Raw genomic sequence first — 18,605 nt, 5'->3', positions numbered from 1 at the left:
TAATAATCGAATATCACGCCAGGCAAAGTTCGTCGTCCACTGGTTTGCATGATATTAATTTTTCAGGTAATTTGAAACAGAAAAATCAAACGGCATTTTACTTTGTACACATGTAGCTTTAGTTTGATGAACCAAAGTTAAAAAAAAAAAAATTATTATGGAAATGATGAGTTTTCAAATCAAAACTATAATTTTTACTATCAAAATTCATTCATTATTTTTATGTAATAAAAAAAATATGTAACTTATTAATATTCTGGTTCATCAAATTGTTACATCCAAAATTACGTCACTCCGGAATTATTATTTAAAGGTTGAAGGGATGGGGTAAGGAAGAACGCACCGAATATCCTCTCGCAGGTGACTGCTCTGGAGCCTGCGAATCGAATACACCGTACAGGTTAGCTGATACGAGTCAACGTCTTGAAAAAGACGCTATGACTCCGACTGCATATGTCCGTCGGTCCGTTAATTTAGGCAAGAGAATTTAATCTCTTTTGCCTGGGATAGGACCATATGCGATCTCTGAGAACGGGCGGGAAACGAGCGTGACGGGAGAGTTAAATTACGAATGAATAAATTGATTTATTATTAAAGTAAACATTTAATTAATTAATGTGAAACGAACAAAATACAAAATTAAAACACAAAATATGTAACATAAAGAAGAAATGTACGCATAGTGATTACTCGGTAGATAATGGTAACGGTTAATATCCTTTTGAATGGGCGCATGAGAGTGGAAAAGAATAAAATTGCATGTAAATGTAGCACGCGGGTGTTACAAAAGTGCGGAGATCATTGGGCATGGCGGTTCGGGATAAGACTACGTTAAAATATTTAGAGCCATGCCCGGTTTTTACAATATAAATGAATAAAAATAATAGAATAATTCAAATAAACATTTATGTAAGTGTAAAAGTGTTAAATCTTAAGCACGGTAGGCTCAGAAAGATAAGTGAGGGAGGAGGGGAGCATGGGGAAACGATCGGTATTTAAGTGATGATAGGTAGATTATAGATCATATTAATTCATGCGATTTACTACTGCGATGATTACAAAAGAATGTCGTTGCAGGTGGATCGACTAAAGACAAAGCGGAGGTCGCGACCAGCGGCCAGCGATTGGTTCTCTGCAAGATGCTCCTAGGAAGTAAAAGACGCAAGGGCGCACAAAAATGAAACACTCCCGTTTTGAATACAAATAAATGATAATAAAGAAAAGTTATAAGTTTATTTTAATTCACCCGTTCCAATATTAAAATATTAATAATTAAATCTGTGCTTATTTCGGCGAGAATCGACAAAGCTAAACCGAGAGTTAAAAGCGAATGCAAACGCGAACGAAGGTGAATACACAAGGTATGTCCGTAAAAAAGTTTAAGATTGCTCGTGAAAAAAAACTGACGGATCAGAATGAAGATTGCCGGTCAAAAAGTAAGTACGAGAGAGCGTTTCCTCCGGGGAAGATCTTAGTAAAAAACTGTCGCGGGGATGGGGTTTCGGTTCGAAATTAAGAATATCTCACGGGTCTTTAGCGAATAGGAATTAGCGAGTTATTAGGGATGTGGGAGGAGTTAGCCTATCGTAGTTCTGAATTTTGAAAAAAGTCTGATTGATACGGGGAGAATTTTAGGGAGGATAGTTAGATAGTGGATCTGAGACTCTATCAACATGTAGCATTATCTTAATATTTGTGGCTGAATGAGTGATCGGCGAATTAAATAACTGAAACTTCACGAAAGTGGCTATTCGAGTACGCAGCCTGCCATGAGAGAAAACAAATACTTTGACAATTTATGATTTTCCATCATCGCCAGTGCACTAAGGATTTTTTTGCGTTCGACATATGGCTATCAAGTGTTATTTTAGCTTAGTTGCAATTCAATCGGATTTTATAGTTTATTTGTTAGTTCAAAAAGCGAGCCCTCAACAGTCTGAGGTTCACATGTTTGACAGACTGGCGTCCACGGAGCTTGAGCTTGTAAAAATTATTTTAGTTTACTATTCGGAATGATTTTTTTATGCTGTATCGGAATTCGCCCATTCGCTCCGAAAAGAGAGAAGAAGCCGGACGTGAAGTCACCGGACGTAATAAAACGATAAAGTAATGTTTGCTGAACATGCAGGCTAAATTTGAAAATAATCGGTTCAGTAGTTACAAAAATATCATGCACACCATCTGCAAAAATACTGTTTTGAGAAAACAGCATTTAAAGTTTTAAGTTTAGTTTATATAAGTATATCAAGTACTTACATCTTATATCTGTTACTCTGCTATCTCAAGGCCATATAACAATCTTTCCTCATCTTTATAAAATTGATTTTGAGCCATCTGTTTGTTTCTTCGTTTTATTCGAGCCTCTTTCGTAGTCTGAAGGTTCCGCTCCTGAAGCGTTGCATTGATCTTTCAAGACGGTGATCTCGCGCGTTGCAAAATATTTTAGCGTTTTCTCGTTTTGAATACTGAATAATTTTTCTGCTGATGTACTTGCAAATGAAGTATCCGTTTCCCGAGTGTAAATATTATTCGTGAATTTTCTTTTCTTTAGTCTGCTAGCACGTTCATACGTGTTTCGTGAATGTTTGTGATTCATTGTTCTTTATTTTCGTGCGTGCGTCAGTTTCACTCGGAGATTAAATGACTACTAAAAATTTCACTGTTAAATAACATAAGTGTCCCTAGATTAACTTGATCCTTGTGCTGAGAACAAAACCGGAAGAGCTGTCGATTATTAAAAATCTTATACTTGCGTTTGGTCAGATACTCGGTCGGTTAAGAACTCTTAACTCCTGAAGTTTTACGAATTTCAACAAAATTTTATAGAGATATTCTTAAGATATTAAACTAAAAGCGTAAAAAAAAATCGATTTTTTTGATCCGAAAAATGAGATTCCCTCCTTAAGTTTCTTTACCAAAAAACGATCGACGAACGTACGTCTATGGCAAGGCGTCATAGCGTTTTTTTATATCGCTGACCCAATGCCGAGACATAAACAATGCGTTCGACTCGAGATCATGTTTCCACGCCTGACTCTCGAGAGAGTAGTCGAGAGTCCGTTCAATTCTCATTCATTTGAATTTTTAATTCTTAATTTTACAATTTACTCTGGACTGGGCGTAACAATATTATCGTTTTATATTTATAAACATTTCAACTTAGCTTTTTACTGTTTGTAATTGTCTTATGGTCGTTTAATTAATTAATTAATTAATTAATTAATATTAGTATTTTTTATTTCATGATTTTTATGAAATATTCATATATAATTATATACTACAAAATCATAATGTCATTAAATTTGACATATTAGATCCTTTTAGGACATTATCATAATTATTTATAGACACTTGAACATGTCTAATTCTCATGGAATGATTAGATTCAAATTTTTATGCACATGTACTATTAAAAATTGGCAATTCTTTATCATATTTTAAGATTAATACATATGTAAACAGGCAAAAATCTAATCAGATTTTATATTATATATCGTGCTTAATTTAAAATAATAGCGCTTTTGAGTTATTTAATACAGACAATTATGATATTTATTTAAATAACATCAAAAAGATATGTTTAATAATTATTTTAATAAATCAAAATTATCTTCTCAATGAATTCCTTTAAGTATTATAACGTTTTTTTCTCTTACAGTTTACACAAAATTTATAAATATTTAGAAGATACATAAATAATATCCTAAAAAAAGCTAATATATACCAAACATAATGATATAATGACTTTGTCAGTCAGTAATCAGGAAACACGGTAGAGTTTCATAATAAAAAAAAAGCACAAACATATACATATCTAAAAGTACAATATAATGAAAAATACATGCATTCAAAATAATAGTATTGCTTCTTAGAACTTATCTACAAGATAATAGGCTATGGCGCATAAACATCACTTACTCCGAAACAAATTATGACCAGTTGTCAAACTCGTCGCGAAATTCAACGATGTCGTCGATCGGACACGTGGAAAAAGAGCAAATATGCTATTTCGCTCGTTCTTTCGTTCTATATCCTATTTACTCTCCTTGTGCGTATTATAGAAAAAAAAATGTCAAATAAAAGGTGTCAATGCTTAGATGCGCTTTTTGAACATAGAAAGATGGTTAATACTATAAAATGTCTAATATCATTATAAAATTACCTTTTTAAAAAAAGGTAAAAAAAGAGTATCAAGTATAGTAGAAAAAAAATAAATTAAAATATAATATTTCTTCATTAAAAAAAAAATATAACCTACATGATATGTATCTTTAACGTTTTTCACTGGACAGAACTGAGTGCGCACTGAAAACTCGTCGAGCTCAGGCGGCACTGCTGAGTGTATTGAAAGTACGAATTTCTTGCAGTCCCAACTAAACATGTCTGTCGCTCTCAGTTCGGGTTTGTGGTGTGTATTTTGATAAAAATTATTTGGATTAAAATTAATTATGGAAGAATTTATTATTGATTTTAAAGTCAATGATGACATACCTAACCCTTGATCCGGTCGAAGTAGAGTTGTACGATATATATAATAATGCGATATATATAATGCTTGCGCAGCAACAATTTGATAAATAATAATTAATCATGACTTACGCCTTTATCCGTAAAATTATGTACCACATTAATAAAGTTCTCTATTTTAGAAACTTTTTGTAGTTTTTCTTTTACTAAAAATTCATCTTCATCGTTGCTAGATGATAAAGATAATAAATCTGGCCATTGAAGTGCTAACGAAGCATTTGAAACATTGTTAAAATCGCACGCTGCCATTTTGCACTTGATCGACACCATCTCTCGGAACTCGTGCCGAATTCTTGCACTAAAATGTATTAGGTGTACAAAAAAGTTCTGAGCTTTTTTTTGTAAAATTCAATCTTTATTCAAAAACAAACAAAAAAATATTAATCAGCGAAATATTCCCCGTTTGCATCAACGACCTTTTGCCATCTTTCGGGTAGCTTGCGAATTCCTTGACGATAGAAGCTCACCGGCTTCGAAGCGATAAAGTTATCAATGCATTTTCGTATCTCTTCAAATCTCACGAAATGTGTATCAACCAAATGATGCTGCAGCGACCGGAATAGGTAGTAATCGGAAGGCGCCATGTCTGAGCTATACGCCGCGTGTGGGAGAAATTCCCAGCCTAACGCAAAGATATGGTCCTGAGTCGCTTTCGCAACATGTGGTCGAGCATTGTCATGAAGCAAGATCACTTTATGACGTCCTTGGCCAGTAAATGGTCTCTTTCCTTCTAATGCATCGCTCAAATTGGTCAATTGTTGTTGGTAGCGCTCTGCCGTGATTGTTTTACCCGGTTGTAACAACTCGTAATACAACACACCTTTCCAATCCCACCAGATACAGAGCAAAATCTTCTTGGCGTGGATGTTGAGATTTGGCGTCGATGTCGAAGATTGACCAGGGTCCACCCATGATTTTCTACGTTTAGAGTTACCATAAAGAATCCACTTTTTATCGCCTGTAATGATTTTGTGCAGAAAATCTTTTTTCCGGAACTTTGAAAGCAAAGTGCAATGTCATGCCGACGATTTTTGTTGTCTTCGGACAATTCATGCGGAACCCATCTGCCTTCCTTCTGAACCTTTCCCATCGTATGTAAACGTACGGAAATGGTTTGCTGCGTAACGCCAAGCTGTTCTGCAAACTCCTTTTCAGTTTGCGCAGAGTTTATATCCAGCAGTGCTTGCAATTCGTCCGTTTCAATCTTTTGAGGGCGTCCAGCACGCGGTTCATCTTCAAGACTGAAATCTCCTTGGCGAAATTTTTGATACCATCTTTTACATGTAGTATGACTTACAGCGTTCTCTCCATATGCAGCATAAATCATTGCAGTGGCTTCAGCAGCATTTTTCTTCAGCTGAAACGTGAAGTGGATTGAAAATCGAATATGCTCTTTTGTTATTGCCATCGTGAACATTACTGATTTTTGAGGTTATGTGCATCAAACGCCAAACCGTATGGCATTTTAGAAGGCCAAATGTCAACGCTTTAAAACTGCAAAAGGGCGGGAAGATATATAAAATTTAAATTGTTATTTCGGTTGTATCAAATCTAAAGCTTAGAACTTTTTTGTACACCTAATACTAAATTGCATTAGAAAACTCGACACTAAAGTGAAACAACATACATCGTTTTCATGCACACCGAAATATCCAGTGAAACACGTTATCCGTGGCGAGTGCGATCTCAGTGCGCATCAATTCTTCCAGTGAAAAATGCATTTTGTATAACCATTGAAAAATTTTTCTATTCTAATCTAAGTGGTAGTTTTAATCCTACATAAAAAAAAAATTATATTACGAAATTGCCATATCTAATTCAATTTTAGTTAACATTTATAACAAAATTAAACAATCAAGAGACACAGGTGGAGTCTCGAGTTCACGCGCAACGAAGTTCACGTAGAACGGAGGCGATACGTCCGTGGCTCTATTTACGCGAGATCTCAGGATGAACTTGGTCTACATTTTCATATCTCAGCAATGATTGCGTCAATTAAGTTTTAACTACGCTTAATCAATAGCTGAGTATCAAATTATATCAGAAAAGTGTTTTTATTTTTTTTCTCCGCGTTCTACAAACTGAGATATCGCGACGCAATCGTGACGCAAAGTTCAAATTGATAAATTTAAGAAAGGTTCTGGTCGTCGTGATTCTTCTTTTTCTGACGCAAGAGGCGCTAATGAACGTCTGTATGACAGCTCTTGCAGCGCTCATTTTTTTTGATATGTCATTTGATTTGATATGTCTTTGACAGATGTCTTTCGTGTGAAGTTGTACGTATTGATTAATAAAAAAGAAGATATATAACGTGTGTCACATATAATAGTAAGTAATATTGTAAGTAATATTGTAATAATATATAATACATTGAAGAAATAGAAATAAAAATAGAAATAGAATTAGATTTTTACAACAAATTAAATTATTAGATTTTTATTATATTATTATTGACAAATTAGATTTTTACAAAAAATTATTAACATTTATTAATAATTATTAACAAATTATTACATTAAACATAAATAATATAAAAAAACATAACATAAAACATAAATTAATAACATATTAATAACATAAAACAACATAAATAATATGTTATATGTTATATGTTGTATGTTGTAATTATATGTTATGTTATATGTTATGTTATATGTTAACGGCATTTGAAACTGCAAAACAGTTAGTTCAGAAATATCTAGATAATGAATTGCAAAAACAACAAGATGCATCTCAAGATGATTCAGAAAACTTGGCGTTATTTTTTACCTTTTTTAAAAGGTAATTTTATTAGGATATCACTCATTTTTTTAGTAACAAATAGTATTTATTATTTAGCATATTTGAAACATTTTTTTACTTTATATATACTAGAAAAAACAATCAGTATTCAGTCATTATTTTTTAATAATCTTTTTTAAAAAATATATATATAATACATTTTTTGCTCCTAGGTCATTTTTTTCTTGTTAATTTGCGCATCATCAATGTTTATCCATCCATTAGACGTTTCATCTCTATATATACTTATATAATGACTATCTTCAATAGATGATCCATGATGAAAAATGGCATTCATTACCTTATAAAATTGTCCCCCTAATGATATTGTAGTTGTTGGTACTGCACGCAAATTAAATTGATCTATTTTTATTAATTTACCATTTTATTCCGAAAATAATTGTAAATAAATGATAAGTATTTCTCGTGTTAATGTTAATTCTTTTTTAAATATTATAAAAATCTTTCCTTGTACAATTTTTACATAGGTCATGAGAGTGATACCACCTCGAAAAAGTAATATTTAATAAATCATTATGATCGTAACTGTCTTTCTTTAAATTAGTAATGGGAATTGAAATAAGAATATTATCATTAGTAATAACAATTGTATTATCACAAGTTTTGCACCGTATAGTGGAACGTATTTGATGTTTAACTAGATTTTTTATATAATCATTTTTCACAGATAGCTATGAGAAATTCAGATGCATCTTGTTTTATACAGCTAAAAAAATTACCTCCTAAATCTTGTCATAAATGTATTTAAATTAGATATTCCGTTTTCATATCGAGTCATTAATATACCTAAAACATTTAATTTACATTTAATAAAATATTTAATATCACACTCAAAAATTTGTTTTCTAATAACATTTAAATGTAAAAGACATTGCAAAACTGCATTTGCATAAGATGAAACTTTATTCTTATTTTGGAATGTATTACCCAAACAGTATTTTTTTGAACCGTTTCATGTGATTCTTGAACAGAAGAAATAACTTTTGGTAATGTCCATAAAGTATCTTTTATTTTATATTTTTTTTTTGAAATAATAATCAATTTCGCTTCTGATTTATACGTTTGTTTTAATCGATTATATTCAATAATTGCATCTTCACTAGCTTTTATAGATGAGAGATTATAGATGAGGGATCGTAATTAAATACAAATCTTTTCTAGATGTTACTCGTGATAAAGCAACATAACCTTGTCCTGCATTAAATACAGAATTATCAATGTCCATAATAGCATTTTGTAAACTTAATTCTTGGCTTTTATGAATAGTGATTCCATAACTTAATGATAATGGAAATTGTTTTCTGATAACGTAAGCTTTATCCATCACTTGAAATTTAACGCTGACTCTTTCAATCAAGATATTCTGAACCTGTAGGTAATAAAAGTTTGATCTTTTCTACATATTCAGTATTTATATCTTGAACAATTGATATTACTTTCGCGATTGTACCATTTATCAAACTAGCATCAACATTACGTCTTATCATTACTTTTGCTCCAATCTTAATAATAATTTGTTTCGAAAGTCCAGCTGTTCTAGTATCATCTTCATCATTTTTCAATAATCCTTTCAATACTTTCTTTTTTATGTATGGAATACAATTTATCGTGTCTTCAGCAATTAATAATATTTCTTTTGAATTAATACGATTCAACATTGCAGTGTTTAAAATATCACACATATGACAAGTAGGAAGTAAACACATAGTATCAACTGGTAAATTGGTGATAATAAAATTACATATTTCATCCAATCTTGAATTAAAAGAAGTATTTGTAAAAGATATTTTTCTATTTTGAATCTCGTGATTTGAATTTGTCAATAAACCAATACGAATAGGCGATAACAATTCACGATAAGCCATATCTCCTTGCTGTCGCATATTAATTGTTAAATCATCATATTCAAATAATGTAGTCCACAAATTAATGGTTCCTAAAGTGCCAATATATTTATCAATTTTTTCTTTCAATAAATGAACAAAAACAAAATCTTCGTGTATAGGAGATAATTAAAGAAGATCTCCAAATAAAAGAATATGTTTTTTACCAAACCAGCCATCATTACATTCAATAGTGTCATATATTTCGGATCGAAGATGTATATACATTAAAATTAAATTAGATATTATTGATATTTCATCTATTAAAAAAGTATAACATCATTTAAATCCGCTCGTACTAACTTTCAATGATCAGATAATTGTTTATATTTAGGAGTATGATCATGTTCAACAGATAATTGGAGCAATCTGTAAATTGTCAAACCGTCTATATTAAATGTTGCAATACCTGTAGGTGTTGCTACAGCAGTTTCTTTATTAAGATTTTGTTTTATCCAACATTTAATAGTTTTAATTAGAAAACTTTTTCCAGTACCACCTTCACCGCTAACATAATCGTAATACTGATTTATTTAATTTAATAGTGCTAATAACTCTATCAAATACTCTCTTTTGATCCGTGTTTAATTTTATTATCATTTCAGAAACATTCTCTTCTTTAATTTTAGCTCCAAGATCTTTAAAGTCCTACATGGTTTCACCCGCCTCTATATTTTGCACACCTATTGCATTTTCTGGATCATCTTGAGATGCATCTTGTTATTTTTGCAATTCATTATCTAGATATTTCTGAACTAACTGTTTTGCAGTTTCAAATGCCGTTAACATATAACATAACATATAACATAACATATAATTACAACATACAACATATAACATATAACATATTATTTATGTTGTTTTATGTTATTAATATGTTTAATGTAATAATTTGTTAATAATTATTAATAAATGTTAATAATTTTTTGTAAAAATCTAATTTGTCAATAATAATATAATAAAAATCTAATAATTTAATTTCTTGTAAAAATCTAATTCTATTTCTATTTCTATTTCTATTTCTTCAATGTATTATATATTATTACAATATTACTTACAATATTATTTACTATTATATGTGACACACGTTATACCTTCTTTTTTATTAATCAATACGTATAACTTCACATGAAAGACAGCTGTCAAAGACATATCAAAGACATATCAAAGACATATCAAATAAAAAAAATGAGCGCTGCAAGAGCTGCCATACAGACGTTCATTAGCGTCTCTTGCGTCAGAAAAAAGACAGTCACGACGACTAGAACGTTTCTTAAATTTACCAATTTGAACTTTGCGTCACGATTGCGTCGCGATATCTCAGTTTGTAGAACGCGGAGAAAAAAAATAAAAACACTTTTCTGATATAATTTGATACTCAGCTATCGATTAAGCGTAGTTAAAACTTAATCGATGCAGTCATTGCTGAGATATGAAAATGTAGACCAAGTTCATTCCGAGGTCTCGCGTAAGTAGAGCCACGGGCATCTCGCCGCCGTTCTACGTGAACTTCGCTACGCGTGAACTTGGCGTCGAGACACCACCCGTGTCTCTTGATAATGTAAAAATTAAGGCAAATGAAAATCAGCATTGTTCACAGTGCGCAATCAACATTCTTTATTACACACTTTAATATATAATATAGACATTTCAACTCAAATTTGAGTCATCGTCAGTAAATATAAAAATAAGGATAAGATCCTGTGTTTATGTGATAAGTCCACTGAAGATAAAATTGTTAATTACTAATTATTATGACCGTACATATATGTCATTTTTAAAAAAATCGAAACAATAGTCATCAAGAGGCTATTCATTATCAGATGAACATATTTCATACTAAAACGGAGAAAGCACGTGCAGGAATACGGCACAGTTCGCACTGAGCAGCACATCGCACAGTGCGTCCGCACGCCTTAAGCTCCAGGCAATAACTGAGCGCAATGACTTCTAAATTCAACAGCTTGCAATCAAAGCAAAACCGAGATTACAGCTTGCTCAAGGCGGAAACGTATTTGTGATTCAGGAATTCAGTATCAGACTGTGAATTTAGGCTATTATTTTGTCTTTTAATAAAAAGCATCTCTGAAATCAGTCGTTTTCTGTAAATTTCATTCACAGTCCAATACTTTCACACTGTTCTAGTTAAATTTGTGGTCGTAGTCTAATCTGTGCTTGGTAATGATTGAATGTGTATTTGTATTTCTGCGTATATGATTTTGGTGTTCATGCAGTCTCGTTTTTAATTATCCGACATAGCACGTATCGCAATTATTGTAGCAGATCTTGTATACTACATTCCTTTTGGGATGTGCTGGTAGAGTGTCGCTATGAACTTTGATTATGTTTCTCAACTTATTCATACTAAAGAACGTGGGTTTCGCATTGAAATCATTAGCAATTTTTTTGAGTTTCTAGGTCGCAATTTCTAGAACAAAAGGTAAAGTGAATCATTTTGTTCCTTGTGATTGCACTGTTGTATTTGGCATACTTAATCTATCATCTCGTTTAAATAAAATTTTTAATCTAGAATGAATATTATCAAAGATAAAGTTAAGAAGATAATCATTTATTAATAGAATAGTGATCATTAAATTCAAGTTCTTGCAAATACAAGATCTGCTGCAACAATTGTGATGCGTGCTATGTCGAACAAATTATAAGACAATTAAAAACGTCTCTCAATGTGCACGATTATCTTTTTCGATTGAATAAATATTTTAAATTAACGAAAAACGTGATCCAGTTGTTTCTATTACCCGACACCAATAGTCTATATCACTATATTATCGGTGCCTCGACGGAAGATATGCATCGAGGAACAAATGCGGGAATAAAATATATCCTATTGCTATGGTTTGAGCGCAGGTATCATCTTATCGCTATCTTGGTTATCTGGAACCGATTTCACGATTTCTGTTCTGCAAGAAATATTTACATCATGTCTCATACACATAATAAGTTTTACTGATACGAACATTTGCCAGATATGATACGAATATTTGTCAGATTAATATTTTTCACTTATCATCCATGAGAGATTCAAATTTCTTTATCAAGTCAGAATACGAATTGATTATTTGCTTATTGAATCTTATTTTGTGCAAATTTTTATTTTTAAAATTATGATATATCTTTGCTTTGATATATAGAAAAGAGAGACGAAATATTTTCATTTATTTAGTAATCGTCATCAGTAGTCATCTCGAAACAGATGACACTCATTATCATTCAGAGATGAGGCATTGGTATTTAAGGTTCTCACAGAGTTTGCGGTTAAAGATCGGATGTTTCGACACATGCAATTAATTTCATAAACATATTTGAAGAAAAAAGAACTGCGTGACTCACGTTGCTTCTTAATCCTATATGAACTTTCCTTACGTATGCACGATCTCGTTTCCTTTTATAGATTGTAAGAAAAGAATTTCTAGCATGAGTTTTTTGCTATTGCGTCTTCTCTGAGAAGAAATCGTAACTACAATCCTTATATGTCATCGTCTATACAAATGACCGGAAGGCTTGAATAACGAGAGTGTCAACGTATTGATTGGTATAAGAGAATAGTTGGTACAGAAATTGATAGTTGTTGCGCAGAGAGAGACAAAGACAAAACTCTTCGTATCGGCGAGATAATATACAAATTGCGGCAGGAGTGCGGTTAATTCAACAATCCTGGAATTATGTCCATATGCAATATCGAATGTTTCTCGGATACAGTATCGAATATTTCTCGAGTGCAATATCGAATGCTTCTTGGGTACAGTCTCGCAAAGAAAAAAATATCTCTTCCGCATCGTCCATTTCCTTTATCACTTATCTTTTTACTTTTTTAATTCTTGTCTCTTTTTATACAACATGTAGCATCTGTCTCCTGCTCCTCCTCTTCCCTTCCCCGGTAACGTGACGTGAATCTACGTCACATTTGTCACTTTCGTTGCGTACGCTATTTAAATCATGAAAGTCACAAACATGATGGAAATCTGATCGAATGCACGTGACTTTTCGCTTCGGTAAAGGCTTGCGAATTATCTTCCCCCTGAATCACTAATTAACGTGGTGCAAAGAAACATATAGCATGAAGAGATGATGTTATAGAAATGCAACCATTACTGATGATCGACAAAACGAATGTAGAGTTGACCAGAATAAAAATACGATGTGTGTGCAATTAAGTTTGTAATTTCGGCGCAATAACGCCGAATACGCAGTGAGACGTTGAATCCGATCCAATTACCAAGATTGCCTTTGTAATTAAACAAAAGTAGGTTAATACTATGCACTGGGATCTGTGCATCCGTAATGACGTTGACATTTTGAATCAGTCCCCCTTGTCCGTTCTCTCAACCATTACAAGAACAATGATGTATACACATTATTCTTTGATGCCGTTCCTTTTTTTCGGGACGCATGCTTGGCACCGCACAGTGTGCGATTGAGAGCTAGGTGCAGCCTTTCTTAATTACACGTGCATATTGAGTACTATGAGGCGCACCTTTTTCGGCCGTAATAACCGTGATCAATAAATAGATCATACTTTGCTAATTCATGGTGTACTTTTATGGTTTGTTTACGAGTAAAATGAGACTAAAACGCACCGCTATTCAATTTGGAATAAAAATATCGCATATACAGGATGTCCCATTTTAATCAATGCACTTGAATTTTTTTGGAATCATACGAGATATCGAAATCATGTTTTCATGATTGTTGTATGATATCGAAAGGAACATATTTTGATAAAAAAAAAATGTTGAGTGAAGGCATAAAGGTCAAATTAAGGTCAACTTGATTTGTTAAAATGACAACTTAATTTGTTAAAATGACAACTTAATTTTTTAAACACCTACGTTTGTAGTGCTATTCATTACGAGTTCAACGCGATATGATTCAAGATCGTTTCAAGATCAAATGGCCAAATGCTTATCACTTATCGCATTTGGCTATTTGACCTTGGATGAACATATTTAAACCGTCTCTGACAACGAATGTAAATAGTAATACGATGTTTAAATGATTGCAATACATTTGATAATGTTTCTGATGAGATGTTTTGACAGACCGTTGTAATTCGCGCTTTCAACTCATCAGGATTATTCAGTCTTTCGATATACGGTATCCTTAAGATAACTTCAGAAAAAAAAATCTAACGGTATTAGGTCTGAAGATCTAGCTGGTCAGATAATAGGACCATCTCTTCTAATCCAGCGTTCTAGAAACAGGTTCACTTTGAACTCTGTGATCATAATGTGCAAGCGCTCTATCCTGCTGAAACTTTATTTTCTATCGAGTTTTAAGATTAACATTCTTAAAGTTCTAGCAATTTCTGTTTCAAAAACTTGTTATAAATCGCGCTTGTAAGGATTAAAATGTAATTAAAAAGTAATTAAAAGGATGTAAATGTAATTAAAAAAATTTTTTAAATGACCAATGATGTATCCATTCACAATACCGCACCAAACATTCATCAATCATCATCTTTAATGTAGTACAGTATCGTACTAATGAGGATCAATAATGAAATTATGTCGATTTACATGACATACATTAGTAAAAATTGTCATCGGAAAACAATACGTATGAGAAAAATTTATTTTTCCGCATTTTGCGTTGAGTTCAGTTATTAAATCGTAAAGTCTTTTCGAAATCATTTAATGTTGATGCCTGCAATATTTTAATGTGATAAGGGTGAAACTTATATCTTTTTAATATTCGTGAAATAGTTAATCGCGAAATATTATACATAATACTCATTTAACGGATACTTATTGTGGGTTGTACAGCAACAATATCTAAAACTACGAGTTCAGTAATGTCGTTCGATTCTCATCGATTCATATGAACTTGAACGTGTCGAAGTCTTAATATGCAATTCCGAATTATGTGTCATTTGGATGGCGTCTATTAGAATATGTCAATCGCGAGACAGTGTGTAGTAAAATTACCATATCATTCTCCTAAAATTAACAACATATCCACTATTTCAATTGGTGTGTAGTCTTGTTAAGGATCAGAATAAAATCTATCATCATTGAGAAAATAAGACTACCATCTTTCTGGAGTACCGGTCGTAAGACTTCAAGAATATATATATATATATATATATGTGTGTGTGTGTGTGTGTGTGTGTGTGTGTGTGTGTGTGTGTGTGTGTATTATATGTATGTGTGTATATATGACATTGTATTCTTTAGTGTGTTGTTCTAAACACGTTATTGCGACGAGTATCTCAGTGGTCCAAAGGATAAGATGCCTGCCCGGTAAGCAGGGAATTCAAATTCAATTTCTGGCTGAGATGATATTTTTCACAAAAATAATAATTATGAATTTTCGACTGATTTGTAGTCGAGCCCCGCCGTGACACACACCTACCCTTCTATTTGGGACCTTCCTAAGTTGACCTTAATTATTTGACTTTTGCCTTCGCTCAAAGTCAACGTTTTTTTCATCAAAATATGTCCTCTTCTATATCATACAACCTCGTAAAAACATGATTTCGATATCTCGCACGATTCCGGAGAAATTTAAGTGCGTTGATTAAAAATGGACACCCTATATATTTGCCTAAATGCTTTATTCGAAATTCAAAAATTACGCTCTACGTGTATATAGCGCACCTTTTTTCCGCCCTACCGAAAGTGCTCGATGCGTATGCGGAAAGTATATCTGCTTTTTTAATGTTCCAGAAAGTATTAAATAGCGAGCAACTCGGTCAAGAAACTTTATCGTATGAGAAACTTCATAACGATGTACGCATGCCTATTCGAATATACGACCTCGAGGCAAACTTTCATTATCTCTCCATTCTGTCCTATTTTCCATTTTTACATTCTTCTTCTATAATTTATAGTGCGATCATTTTTTTACCGTTGACTAATAATAATCAAACGATGATCTATTTTAATGTACAGTAAGGATCATAAGATCTTATATAAGGCGAAACCGAAAAAGCCAAATTGATTTTTTAAAATATCAGACACATATAAAATCTCGGAAAACAAGAATTTTCCACTATTTTAAGTATTTTGTGCGAAAATGGTTTGATTGTATTCCGATTAAAAAGTGAATAAAATCCTCACCATGCCGTCACAGCGATAATAGAACATGTGTATAAATCACATCGGGCACATCAGACAATTAAAGTTTATATTTCGCAACATTATAGCGATGTTAGGATATCAGCGATAGTAATTTCGACGAAATTGTTATCGAGCCTCATTAATCACTATTATAACAGAAGTTTATGTGTAAATTTTTGTGATATCACCTTTCTACTTAAAGGCGTTTTTCGAACCGCGAATATCCCTAATTTGCAGCCGACATAATCATTAGCAGCTTTTCTTATCGATATCCCATTCTCAATTAATGCCAATATAATTATATTATGAAATTTTCATACATAAATAAGAAAAAAAATGTAATAACTTTGATTATAAAAATTACAAGTCGGAAAGACATAAAAAATACAAATCGGAATGATCTAGCTTTTTTCTTCGCAAAATTTTTTAAAAATAACGAAATACTATCCATTAAGCGAATTTTGTTCGTTATTATCAACATTCTACGTTTCTTACATCACACGGAATAAGATTAACGTACTGATCGTTGGCAGATGAACTTTAATGAGGAAGGCAGGGAACAGCGGGGATTTCGTAAATGCCCCAGATGAGAAGAATTGAGTGTCAGTCAGCCCCGGTCAATAACCCGTCTCCTTGGAAGTGTCGTCGTGGAAGTATCGCATGCCTTCGTTCATTAACCTGGTTAATTGTACGTTCATTAATTCCTATTTCGCATTTCTAAATTCTCAAAATCGCTCGCATTTTACCATTGTTTCTTTCGCAACGTTATTCTTATTTCGTTCGTATTTGATACATCTAAACAACGTGTCTGAACAATGATTAGATTCAAATGTAATTAAATCGTTGTTTGCGGAGCGCTATGTTCTCGCTTCCTCTCGACAGATATATTTTCATATTTCGGTATAAATAACTTGAGAATAGTTGCATAAGCCCGCGCAGAGCGGAATTCGAAATTTTACTGCACTGATTGGTGAATATCTACATATTCATACACGTACGCACACTGAATGGCGTGTATGTACGTGAGTTGACTTACTTCCTGGCTTTAAGTCAGGATTAGTCATCCGAAATGCGGATTTCGCATGTCTCGATCTGCGTATGTGTGCTACTAACCAAGAAATCAGTTTGTTGTGTTTACTTCCCAAATTTTAAATAATGATATGATAGAATATATTTTGAGATTCTTTGAACAATTATGATTTTATTATAAATATATATATGCTGTAAAAGTAGATATTAAATAATACATGATCAGAAATAAAGTAGAAGCATAATTTTTTATATAGAACTGAAAAAAAATTTACCTTACTTAAAAAAAAAATTTGAAAAAAATTTGAATTTAAAAGAAAAAAATTTGAATTTAAAAGACTGTAATTTGAGTCAAGAAAACAATTAATTTTGTATATTAGTAAGAAAATTATGTTCTTATTTTAAAAATATTTCATTTTTGTAAGTAAAAAATATTAATTTAATAAAAAAATTATTTGTCAAATTAAATTAAATTTTATTTATTAAACAAAAGAATTTGTTTCAGTTAAGTAAATAATATTACAAATTACAAAACTCGTTACAATATATAAGAAATCCTTTTTTCAAATAAATACATATTTTTTATAAAAGTAAATCTTTCTTTAAAAGAAGTTAAAAAATTTTTACAATCCTTTATAAAAAAAGGCATGACATCGATATTCGCATCTCTTGAAGTTTATGTTGTCGCTTTCTCGCGCTGCTGATTGGTCGCTCGATGTTGGCAATCGAGATCGCGGCAAGTTTCGCGGTGATAGTTGATGACAGTTCGTGTCATGACGGGTTAGTTATGTGCTCGAGGTAATCATTTGATTTAAAAAGACAAGTTAGTTATGTGCTCGAGGTAATCATTTGATTTAAAAAGATTTCGTTTTGGATATTTACAAGATTGTTTCAAATAAATATTAAATGTTTTTTTACGTCTATTATTAATATGTTTTTTATAAAGGATCAACACTTTATGTTATTTTATAAAGGATCAACACTTTGTGTTATATTTTATTTTTAGTTAGCAGACAACAGCAAGTACATATGTAAATATTGTGGAATTAATTTTTCACGTGCGATCACGTTGGCGTCTCACGAGAAGATTCATGTTTCAAAAAATTGGAATATGCTGAATGCAGGTACTGCGACAAACAATTTTAGGACGATAATTATTTGGCAACCTATCAGACTATCTGCGCTAAAGATAATGCAGAACAATGTCGAGCAGAGAGTGTCTAACAATAAATGGAATAAGCATTTGTTCAAAATGTAGAGAAGAAATTTACGATAAAAATTATTA

At 32.0% G+C, this 18,605-nt stretch overlaps 1 long non-coding RNA gene and 1 pseudogene across 1 annotated transcript in view; one reads left to right on the top strand and one right to left on the bottom strand.

The window, feature by feature from the left end:
- LOC148935747 (uncharacterized) overlaps positions 1-18,605 on the top strand; it is a 292,726-nt gene that overhangs the window by 87,010 nt on the left and 187,111 nt on the right. The window lies entirely within an intron of this gene.
- Positions 7,313-10,012, bottom strand: LOC148935754 (uncharacterized; annotated as a pseudogene).

Source organism: Pogonomyrmex barbatus, unplaced genomic scaffold (assembly GCF_055798465.1).
Source record: "Pogonomyrmex barbatus isolate J1 unplaced genomic scaffold, ASM5579846v1 scaffold4, whole genome shotgun sequence".
Classification (NCBI taxonomy): domain Eukaryota; kingdom Metazoa; phylum Arthropoda; class Insecta; order Hymenoptera; family Formicidae; genus Pogonomyrmex; species Pogonomyrmex barbatus.
The sequence above is the reverse complement of the archived record's forward strand: the minus strand, read 5'-3'. Positions and strand labels throughout refer to the sequence as shown.